This window comes from Halictus rubicundus, chromosome 5, assembly GCF_050948215.1.
Source record: "Halictus rubicundus isolate RS-2024b chromosome 5, iyHalRubi1_principal, whole genome shotgun sequence".
In the NCBI taxonomy this organism is placed as follows: domain Eukaryota; kingdom Metazoa; phylum Arthropoda; class Insecta; order Hymenoptera; family Halictidae; genus Halictus; species Halictus rubicundus.
The window spans coordinates 16,993,433-17,006,110 of record NC_135153.1 but is presented as its reverse complement, the minus strand read 5'-3'; the positions used below and the strand labels follow the sequence as shown (position 1 = coordinate 17,006,110).

Genomic DNA, 12,678 nt, shown 5'->3' with positions numbered 1-12,678 from the left:
CCATAGATCCCCCTTCTCTGGGGAGGCTGTTATGGGGTTGAGATTGACCGAAGGTTTGGTTAGAATAATAAATACCAATAGAAATCTGGAATGTTTAACCCCTTGCACTACTTATTTTACGGTTGCAGTGACCAGAACTGTACAGTAAAGTCTTGATTTAAACCGGTAAGAGCTACACGATCTTAGTCAGTTCTCCTACCCCCTCCACTGGGGGGTGTACCCCGCGAGAAGCCTTCAAGCTCGAGCTACCTCAGTCGCCGAGCAGTGTAAAGTGTAAACATGTCGTGTAATCCACGTGTTTACACGTCTACACGATCTATGTCACAGCACGGACCCCAGGATTGGGCTTAGATCAAGACTTTACTGTAACACTTTGCTGTATATAATTTTTTAGAAAAAGATAGAAGCTTGCCGTGTGCCTATTTTAGTTCGGTTCAAAGGAAATTAATAACAAATATTTAGTAAGTCTTGTTTAACGACACCAGTCTGACCCGATGAGTGCAAGGAGTTAAATTGTTTCAAATGGGGGTTGAACTTGTAGCAAAATTAAATTTGAACTCGCATTTACGGGAATGTTTAAATGCACGCTTCAGATTAAAATATGTTTAAAGAGAAATAAAATATTTTACTGCACGTGGACACACAGGACATAGGTGGATTTTTAATCGAACATTTCTCGTATTCTACACATTCGCATACGTATATAAATAGTGTATAAATATCCGCGATCTACTGGCAATAAATTTTCATTGCGTAAGACATATTACAGATCATAGATCACGTAAACGCCGTCTATAATCTAAAACCTGAAAATGTTCGAGAAAGTTTGAAGTATCTGAAAAATATATAAATGTTACTGGATGATTTATGATTGGTGGTCTGCGGATTTCCTGCATTCGCGGCATAAATCTCGGGATAGGAAAATGTTCAACAAAATTTTTCTCTTCTTTAGAGCATGATAGAACCTCTAATAGCCGAAAGAAATTTTACTTAAATTTTCATTTTTTCAAGATTCACTGTCTAATGATTACCTTCGTTGCCAGGATTTATTTCAGCAACAGCCTTTTTACAGTTATAATATCTACAATATATTATATTGAATGCAGTGTGTCCTTTTGCAAAATATTTTCCTATGCATTATAATTTTCCATAATCTGTACAAAATTAATTTGATTTTCTTCGCACGAGATATAAAATCGTGGTGTTGAAACATGTATAATCCTGGGTAGCGTGTTAGAATTTGGTGTAGAGGATTGCGAAGGGTCTTACGGCGGCAAGTAAGTGCTATAGTTAACGACGAAACGATGGTTGTGGGTTTAGGCGTGTTTTTTCTGGCAGATCGTGTTTTTCGAGTGGTTGCCGCCGTACGACCGCGTTCATTTATGTTGCGGTTTCGGCGACCACCGGTTCGCCGAAGTGCAGATGCCTTCGAACAAGAGTCGAGGGTGGTGTGTATCTGTGCTCGAGGCAGGACGATAAAGTGTCTCTGTCTGGCCACAGACTTTGTCCTGTCACCGTGTATCGTCAGAGTATCTTGTTCTCCGCTCAATTACACGATGGATGGAATATTTACATGCAACGTAATTGACGTTCGGCCGCGGACTTCGCCCGTTCGATCACGCGATGCGACGTATTCTTCCCGGTGAATTATGCTTTCGATGCACTCCGCGCTGATAATTCACGGCTTGCCGTGTCTGCGGTGCTGCAATCTCTTCCAAACCTCACGGTTTGCCAGGAAAAAATTTCCATGGCTGACAGCTGAAACATTCGGGGATTCCAGGAGTCATCATTCATCATTCAAATATTCCACGGTTCGAAGATTCAAAAATTCGAAGATTCAAACATTCAAAAATTCGAAGATTCGAAGATTCAAGCATTGAAATATTAAAAAATTCAAAAAGGCAAGGATTCGAAGGTGCAAACATTCAACAATTCAAAAATTCGGAGCTTCAAAATTCAAAAATTAGAAGATTCAAAAATTCAAGAAGGCAAGGATTCGAAGGTTCAAAATTTAAAAATTCGAAGCTTCAAAAATTCGAAAATTCGAAAATTCAAACATTCGAAAATTCAAAAAGACGGATTCGAAGGATCAAAATTCAAAAATTCAAAGATTCAAGCATTCAAAATTAGAACATTCAAACATTGATAGATTCAAAAATTCAAAAAGGCTAGGATTCGAAGGTTCAAACATTCAAAAATTCGAAGATTCAAAGATTCAAGAATTCAAACATTCAAACATAGAAAAATATAGGCACCCAAATATTCAAGCACTAATACATTGAAAAATTCTGGAATTCAAATAATCAAACATTTAAAAATTCGAAGGTTCAAAAATTCGCAAATTCAAACATTCAAAAAGGCTAGGATTCGAAGGTTCAAACATTCAAAAATTCGAAGATTCAAAGATTCAAGAATTCAAACATTCAAACATAGAAAAATATAGGCACCCAAATATTCAAGCACTAATACATTGAAAAATTCTGGAATTCAAATAATCAAACATTTAAAAATTCGAAGCTTCAAAAATTCGAAAATTCAAACATTCAAAAAGGCAAGGATTCGAAGGTTCAAAATTCAAAAATTCAAAGATTGAAGCATTCAAAAATTTGAAAATTCAAACATTGATAGATTCAAAAATTCGAAAAGGCTAAGATTCGAAGGTTCAAACATTCAAAAATTCGAAGATTCAAAAATTCAAACATTCAAAGATTCAAGAATTCAAACATTCAAACATAGAAAAATGTAGGCATCCAAATATTCAAGCACTAATACATTGAAAAATTCTAGAATTCAAATATTCAAACATTCAAGTATTCAAGCATTCAAAAATTCAAACATTCGGAAATATAAAATCTAGGGAGTGTTAATCCATTCGGTACAAACGTCGACATATTGACGACATCATCGCACGCATCTGCTTCCCGAAGTTGTAAACGAGTAATTTAATTATTCAAGAGGATGCAAAGATTGAAGTCTTTCGCTGGCACCACGGGCTCCGTAGGGGAAACGCTGTTTAGAAATTCAAATGCATAAGGTACACCGTAAGATCGGTATTAGATTTCGCATTTTTCTCAGCCCGGCGCAAGATAATAAATCTGCGAGGCGGCCATTGTCTACACTGCGCGACCGTTCGAAGCTGCCGATTTCAATTAAGCATCGGTAAATGTTACTGCGGAGATGAATTAAACAGTCGTCTAACCGGTGAAAGGAAAACGTACCTCCTTTGTTCGCGTTGTATAAAGTGCCAGACGTGAAAGTCGCTGTTTAGAACGCTTTCGTTGTATCGATTATTGTCTGAAATGTATCAGAACCCGTGCGAAGGATCCCAGGCGCTAGTTCCGACTTCTGTCGCCTGTCAGAATGCGCAGCGACACTTTAACTTCGTCGCACGACTTCAATCGGACTGTTATATTAAAACCATGCGCACGACTAAATGCTCTATCGAGTTTCCTCCCGTGCTACACACTTAATAACGTCGATTCGTCGTTCTGCCTTCGTGGTTCTAATTAAAATCTTGTTGCGCAGGGATTTGTATGTAAAATAAAAATTTACAAGGAGCACAGGACAAGCAGGACCGAGCAAAATTTTTTTACTAAACTTGAAAATCAATTTTCAGTACAATTTATCGAGTAAACCAAATTTTATTGAGAGAGTGAGAATGTTACAAAAATCACTGTCACGACAAATCTGATTTTCTTACATCCTTATTGAATAAGTATTTTTGATTTTGCATGACTTTGACACTCAACGTGTTAATGCACCACAAAACGATTATATATTAACAGTACGATTCAAGATATGTTAATATTAAGGGGATTCTTTTTTTAAAGACTCTGTGAAAACACGAAATGCATATAATTGCGGTGCAATTTCCCAGCTCCCTTTTTTGTACAAAAATTAATCACCGCAATATTGTTCGGCATTATCCCAAAATAAAATCAACTTAAAACCATTCGTGATGCGTCACTGTTAGAAGGGTGGCTACCCTTGTCAGTGGAGCTACAGAATGCGACTCTTCTCGAATATCTCGGAATCGTGTTGCAAGATGTAGCAAACCGTAAAATATTTTACGGTTCCGCAAAACCCTTAAGAAAGAAAGGCTCGAAGGTCCGAAGGGACGTCTCAGGGGCGAGGCCTCTCATCGAATAACGATCGTGGGCGGGGGCGTGTTAACTTTCGCCGGGGTGTACCTGTCCATTACAGGCCGATAGAGCGACAAAAGTTCGTTTCGCAGGGTCCTGGGCGATTTGTCTAATTAAATCAGCGGGCGTGCATGTCGGGGGTGCGGGCGTGCCGTACGAAATTGCAATGGAGCGAGGAAAGGGTATGGATTAATGGCCTGGCCGGTGATATGTTCGGCCGTGCACGGCCGTACGCGTTTGCTCCACGGTTAAAAGCGATAATTTCCTCGTAATCCCGAAACGTCCTCTCGTTATTATTAATTGGTCGCTGTCAGTTCAGTGGTCCGTGTCAGGGCAACGGTCGACGGCGACGTATTGCCACATTTTCTACGGGACTCGTCCCCTCCCCCAGCCCCCATGGATTCGCGGATAGGCTTGCGAAAATTTGTCTGGATCGTCTCGCTCGTTAACGGCCCGGAGAAAGCTGAGATCGCCGGGCATCGAGCACGACACCCGACACCCGACACCCCCTCCCCCTCCCCCAGCCAACCCTGGTTATCACGGCCGAAATTGGTTTATCAAGCGACACGCTGACCGATTATTTATGGCCGCCGGGAAGTCAAGGTTACGCGCAGTTGTACGAACCCGACGATTAATGGCCGTAGACCGTGTTCCCCAGGTGCGATGTAATGGAACCGGCGAAATCCGAGCGACCATCGATCCTCGATCGAAGTATGCTAAGCGGAATTATGCCTCCCGCCGGCTGGCCAATGGAATTAATAAGGTGTCGCGCACTGATCCGCGAATTACATTTGTGCGCCGCTTGCGAGTCCCACAATACGTTCAAACTGTCTTTATTCATCTTCACATTCTTATAAAGTATAAGTGTGGAGTTGTTTAAAAAACATGGGAATATTATTATTATTCGTAACTCGTAGTAGAACGGATTCTTGATGCACTCATTGCTGAAGTGAGTAGCTGTAACTAGACACTCGAAATAATTAGAAGAAAATTATCTAATTCTTTTCTATAATTATTAAACAAAAGAAATGTAGACAATTTTTATTTCGCATAAAAATCCGCTGTCTGCTCGGTAATATTATCAGAGGGAGTACGTTTTTACCCATAGTTTGTTACCCAGAAAGGTAAGAGAAATGTTTAACGAGATAAATTATAATAAAGTACAATAGATCCATAGATTTATGAAAGAGAGACACTCTTATGATATTAAGACGCCATGAATCGTTTTAAAACGACAGATTTCGAATCAAGGCGCACTAACAGCCAATAAAATTACGGGTACTATATTTTTATGAATTTAGTAATAATCCATAAATAGTTGATCTAAATAGGCGAACGGTATAATGATATTTTATCGGTTCCATTGGCACATAGTGAGCAGGTACTCGGTGAAAGTTAGCACTCCTTGGATCGTTTCCATTTCATACACTTTGTTTTGTCGCACGGTAATGATCAATAAAATTGTATTACTACTTTTCCCTGTGCATTTTGTAATAACCTGCGAACAGTTGAGAGAAGTAAGAGAGCTAACTATGACAGCTTCTTGCTCCACTTACCTGTAATAGACAAGTGTCTGCTGCGAACTGGAACATACCATGGATTGTTCCGAGATCGTAAACTTCGTTCCAGGAGACATTAATGAGCTGTAAAATGGATACACGGGTTTTTAAATATTTATACACGAGAGTGAACGTTGTAACCGAGTTATTGATGCGATCTAGTGGGTTCTCTTATCGAGTTTGTATTATTTGACACGGTAACGTTGCGGTTATTCAAATGGTATATAAGACTTGTATTTTATTTCAAAATTTCCTTGTGCCAAAATTAAACCGAAAAAAGAATACATATCTTGAAGTATAATTTTTATAGCACTGTACATGAAATTCACGAAAAATTTTTACATGTATTGTTACATCTAACAATGTATTGTTACATTGTTGATGTATTGTTTCATCTGCTTGTACAGAAAATGATAAACATATTTGTGCTGAAATTATACAGTGACTTTGTAGAAAATTATACAATTGTACAAACGGAAAGAGTTCGCAGAAAATTATAAAATCATTAGTGCATCGTTCTGAAAATAGTTCATAGAATATCATAAAATCATTTGCACAGTTATAAGAAGGTTCCATAGAAAATTGTAAAATCTTTTATGCAAACGACATGAAAAGAAAATTATGTACGATTAAAAAATATTTCGCACGTAAAACTATTTTTACAAAAACAGTCACTCGCGATGTGAAAGCAAAACAAAACCGATCGTCCAGTCGTTTTGTCCTCCGAGCAAAACAATAAACAAGTCCATAAACTCGCTGAACGCAGCAGGAAGCGACGTTCGAAAAACCATTTCGATTTAAAGAAAACAAGCGGTCATTAAACGGCAGCGTAATATCATTGCAGGTAATAAAATATTGTTTTTAACGGTATTATTAATTTTCGATTCGCAAACGGACCACGCCGTCGTTCACGGGCGATATTGCCGGGGCATTATTATTAATTCGAAGGTTCGAGGGGTCGGGGGGTGCGTTCAGCCGGTTCTCACCCCCGAGGTACAATCGGGCAGGGTGCATCCGCGATTTCGTCGCGGGCAGAGAGAGCAGAGCGGAGCGGAACGGAGCGGAGCAGAGCAGAGCGCGTCCATTTCGGCTCGCGCTTTTATTTGCGAACGCGGCAGAAACAAACGAACGAGCGCCGGGGCTAGGTGAATAATTAGTGCGCTGAAAATGAAAGTCGTCCGGCGATATTTGCTGCCTGCTTGATCACACACCCCCTCGGGCGCGTTGCCACCGCCCGCCCACGCACCCCCACCCCCTCCCCACCTGCTCGTCTCTCTTTCGGTTCGCGAGCTCACAATTTCGGCTTTATCGCAATTTCATTGGCCCCCTTTTCATTGGTCGACCGTGAATAATCTGGTTAAGCGACGAGGCGCAGTCTGCGCCATCGATCGATCGAGATTCACCGGTTCGATACCAACCCCTGTTTCCCTCTCCCTCTCACTCGCGTTGCAACGTTTCTCGTCCTCTTTTTCCTTGCGCTCTCTGTTCATTATACCAACTGCGGGATTTCGACGTTGCAACGAAGATCGCTCGGCTTTTGTAACAGCGTACCAGCGATCGTTGCGAGCCCAGCCTTCTAATCAAGTGAAACGATAATGAAACTAGCCCCGGTAACGACCCGTCGATGCACGGCGAAAATATTTTTGATCCGCAAAAAGGAGACCCCGGCAGAAAGGCCGTTATTAAGTAATTACTGCACTGCGGTTCTTCATTTGCTCGCTATTCTACGAAAAGTTGACGCTAACGATTTCGACGGTTCTGGGAAATGGAGCGTGTATGGCGGAATCGTGTTTCTGGGAGGTTCGCGCGAGTTTGTGTTGCGCCACCGACACTGACAAGGGAATCCCGGCGACTGACACACGCCGATTTCTATGAAACTTTCCACGAGTGTTCGTTAGACCTATCGAAAATTTTAGCGCTTTTTCATTCGTGCCCCTTTTTCACTTTAAGCGAGAATCAACCCTCCTATCCGAAGGCTCTGCTACCTCAGTGCTCGTAAATGACAATAGATATCAAAAAATAGTTCGAGTGAAAGTTATATCGTATCCTTGAGCCCATAAATCTGTGGAAAAATTTTTTCGAAAAAATCGTTCGAGAAATATTTTTTTTTCAAAAAAATAATTTTTTCAAAAAAATGCTTCCATAGATTTATGGGCCCCAGGATACGATATAAAATTCACTTGAACCATTTTTTGACATTTCTCATCGTTTGCGATTTATGCGTACTTACCTAGAAAGCCCGGTTTGGTTAGGGGGGTGGCTTCTCCCTCGAGGTAAAAACCGGGCACGAACGAAATTAGGCTACATTCTTAGGTAGGTCTAATGAACGTTTGTGCAAAGTTTCGTAAAAATCGGAGCGAATCATTTCGAAATCCACATTTTTTAAAATTTTTTATCTCTCGGGAATTATTTTATCGGTGGTCTTCGTCTATCAACGGCCTCAATTGTTCGCGGGATTGTTACTTTAGGCTCGACTTCCGGTTTCGCGGGACGTCGCGAAACGGAAGACCGAGGTGGCGGGTCTTATTAAAATAGTCGGCGCGTTGCGAAAACAAAAGTTCCGTGCCGGCGGGATTCTGCAAACCGGTTCCGTTTGTTTAATTCGATCAGGGGGAAAAGGGATTTCGCTCTGGTTGGCGGCCGCGTTCCGAGTTCGTCAGCGGAGTTCCAATTACTGCGTTAACTTTTTCATTTACTCCCAATTGCAGTATAATCCCTCGGTTAACTGCGTTTAAACTTCACCGTCGCGACTCGCTCGCCGGGAACCAATCCCGGTGACAATTCCACGCGCGCGCGCCCGAAACAAATCACGAATTTCGAAGGAAACACCGGATTTCGAAGGATGACGCCGTGCTGTCATTAGCGGGGATCATCAGCGGGACGTGTCATTATCCGCCGACTTGCCGAACATGTTCCCTGCCGAGCGGCAATTACGCTACTGTTGCCGACGCACTCCGACCGAATATGAATCCGAAACAAATTTCGTTCAATTCTTTACGCGCATTACACTCGGAAATTTCCATGTAAATTCGCAATTCAACTTCACGGAACTTCGGCGAAGTTAGCCCGCGTGAGAGCATCGTGTCTTCGCGAGGTAACGCTGTTAATGGGCTCCTTATGCAATTAACTCGACGACTCAAAGAATTATTCCCAACATTCGAAAGGTTGTGGCAGCCTTTCCCAATTACTTGGAAATTTTGGAATTTGTTCTGGCTTCGTGGAATAATTTTTTTATCAAAATTGTTTGAGAGTCTTCGGCTAGGTTCGAAAAGTTGTAATTGTAGGTTAGAAAAATTCAAAAATTGCTTCGGTCTATTCTTGACTTAAAAAATTATGGGACGGTTCAAATAATTATATTAAAAGATTCGGAAGTTGTATGAAAATTGCGTGCACTATAAGCGGCCTGCTTGCAGGAAATTGCAGTAAATAAATGATATAGGAAAATAAGATATAATTACTTGATAATTTCTCGAGTATTTAGCATCACCGTGGAGCGAAACGGTTTCCGCCTAAATTTCGATATTTTTGCAATTGCCGCGCGTTCCGCAGCGATTGTTCATTCGACCCTTAACTGCAGACTCGTTTTGTTGCGTACGGGGGGTGGGGGAGGGGGGGGACGCAAATGCGTCTCTCGTCGCATTGCGCCGATAAATTAACACGGTTCCGGTGACCAGTGACCAGTCAGCCCGCAAACTTCGCCGGTCGCGGAGCAAAATTTCGTTCTGTCGCGATGGCTCGCGGTCGAGACACGCACAATACGCGTCGGGACGCGATAATTGCCAGGCGCGTTGCCAATTCGGCGTCCTCCTGTTAATTGATTCGCTGGAGGACGCTCGTCGAGCCGGCCGATAACAAGCTACCGTGCTAATCGTGGACACTAGTCTTCGAGGATCCCGGAATTTTCTTCTGATTAGCCGGGAATTGATGTACACAATCGTCCGCTTCGTTATCCTCCACTTTACCGCCGCCATTAACTGTCAAAATATACCTTGCGCTTCACTCTAGCCGAAAATACACAGTGCAAATTTTACCTCCGTTTATCTTCGCCAGAGGAATAACTTCAGTGGTTTCTCTATATATGTCGCGAACGTCTGGATGATAAACGTCGCAGAATTATCCCCGCTACTACGCCCTATAGACGTAACACGGCTCGGGGTAATGTCTCCTGGACGATACAAGACGCTGGCCGGGTTGTTGACACATATCGAGAATTCGCTGTAAATATAATTTCTTGGGAGACGATTTGATGCTGATGCGTTTGTCAATGCACACACAGATGCGCATGCAAGCGCGCGTGGCAGTGTGGCATATTCCGAGCACGTAATGAGCGAGTGAAAAGTAGATTGCAGGCAACGAGACGTGTGGAGGAATGCGCATTCGCGAGAGTGTGTTTAGGAAAGTTTGGCCGTTTAATCAGTCCTGTTAATAAGCGCAACGGCAGCCGAACAGCGCACTTAATCGCGTGGTGCTTGACAAAGTGGCGAGCCAACGTTTTCCTTTGAGTCAATTACACTGGGAGCTCGCGCAGCTGACGCGCCTCAGACGTTTTAATTACCCTAATACATTTTGCGGTAATCGGACGATTCCGGGGAACTTCCGTCGGATCCCGGGCCAAGATAACTTTTTTACCCGGAGCCAGTTTCCGGCGAAAAAGAAGGGGTACCGTGGTAGCTGGCAACCGAATCTTCGCCGTGCACAGTCTCGCGAAATTTCTTATTAAGACCCGGGGAAACGAGTCCGAGCCCAGACCCGCGTTGTTCGACAACTCTGCCCCTCCCCCTCCCCCTCTCTCTCACTCTCTCTCCCTCTCTCTCTCTCTCTCTCTCTCTCTCTCTCTCTCTCTAGCTTCGGGCACCCCGTCGAATAACTTTTACGTTCCGATGAAAGAAATCGACGGGATTGTTGCTCCGTTGTTCCACGCTCAGGCCGACGCGTACCTCCGTACAACAATCCGTAACTTGGCTACTTAATCTTCCCGGCTGATTCTCCCCGCTTCCGGGACGCGCGTCGCGAAATAATTCTGTACTCAATTAAGCGGGCTCCGCTTCGTTTTCGTTCAACGTGATTTAAAACTGCCTCCGGATTAAGCCAGGTTTTATTGGAGGACTTTGTTACCGCTGTGTAATTCATTCCTGCGCGAGCTCCTGTACTTTAACATGCTAATTCGAAGTCTTTAAAAAGACAGAGGCGAAATAATTTAGCTAACGAAGTTGCAAGTGAAAGGTTAAATTGTACCCCTTTAGCCCTTCCGCGTTTTCTAAATGCTTGTGCAATTTGACTTGGTGTTGGGAATATGAGAGATTAACCGGCCACTAAAATTTATTCTAATATATTATTAACCCTTTGCGCTATTTTCATTCTAAAACTAATTTTTCTTCCGTCTTAGAATATTTTTATTTTGTTCATACGAAACTGATCCGATTTCCACATATAATATTTAAATTTTTGGTAATCTATTAAATACAAATCTTGTAATGTAACAAATATTTTGTAATATTTTTTGTAATTTCTTTGAAATAATGCCACAACAATTGCTAGTGGTGCTTCAGAGTCACCACTCGAGTGCTAAGGGTTAATACACAAAAGTGAAAATTTAGTAAATTTTTAACCTTTTTATTTTATTTTTATTTTCTCAAGAAGATTTATGGTACGCCAGAGATGCTAGTTTAAGGTCAACAATTTTTACGTTGCGAAAGAACCGCAGTTTTATATAAAATTTTAGCGAGGCTCCTGAAAGGGTTGAAATTGTGCATTTTTTATGTCTGCCGAGGGTGAAAGATAAAATTATAAACGTGATGTGGTAATAATTATTATTGCTGTTTATACGAAAATTCGAGACTCAGTTTCCTCTGGATAATGTGTGCTGAATTTCCGCGATTACCCAAGTTACGCATGATTTGTTTAGAATTTCAGCGTCCAGAGATTGGTATAGCACACGGTGTTTATGTACATACATTTGCTCCGTGCGAGGATTAATTTGAATATTCACGAATTTTCTGCTTAGATATTAGTTAAACACCACCAGCGAGCGTTTAATCTAGACTTAACCCAGTTCTGGGTATATTTAAGACCTGTTCTTACGTATCAGGCGATAGCATAAGTGCATGCCGCGATATTTTTGCAAACTTTATTTCCCTGATAGGATAATACTATTTTGAACGGAGAATGTGTGCAATGTCCGACGAAAAGAGTGTTTTCGGTATTCAAACAAATTTCAAAACGTAGACTGCAATAACAAAAACTTCAGTCCTCTTGTAATTCATATTTAGGTATGCACTTTTCATACGTGTACAGAAAAATTAATTCATTGACATGGACTAATATTTAAATAAAAAAGTTAATACTGCTGTTTCAATGTCTTATCTATAATAATCAAATCTCTTTTCAGTGAGCTATTCAAAAATTATTCAATTTTACTGTTCACGACGTCCTAGCTTCAGCACAATATTTTGCTCTTTCTCTCATTTTTATATTTCTGTGAATCGAACAATTAATCCTTCGGTCTTCGTTCGCGCCACTGTAGACATTTAAAGTCCAGTGCACAATAGTAATAATGACAGACTTACTTTCATCGAATAAATCAATTGTTTGATTAAATGAATTCCTAAAAATATTCAGATTTCTCTTGCCAGGATAAAGTTCTTGAAAAGCCTGTCTCCGGTAACCGGGATTGTTGACGTCGTTAGAACGTACACGGAGTAATTAACGGCGGGAAAATTCTGAAATAACCAGCAGCTTGTCGGCATCGACACGCTGAACTATTTATTAACAGCGACGCGACCGGGTCCCGCCGCGGATAATTAGAAAAGTGCCGTAGTCAAAGTAGCATCGATCGTCCCCGGGCCGGTCGGTTCATTCGAATCGGGCATTCCGAATGAAATTTATGCACGTCCCGACGGCGTAAAGCCACTCTTACGCTTTATAGAATCGTCGCGGGCCGTGCATAAAACTCGGCGCGGCTCAAAAAGTTTGTCTAT

At 41.7% G+C, this 12,678-nt stretch overlaps 1 protein-coding gene across 2 annotated transcripts in view; it reads left to right on the top strand.

Annotated features, from left to right (window-relative positions):
- Positions 1-12,678, top strand: part of Sli (slit guidance ligand) — a 689,366-nt gene that overhangs the window by 272,032 nt on the left and 404,656 nt on the right. The window lies entirely within an intron of this gene.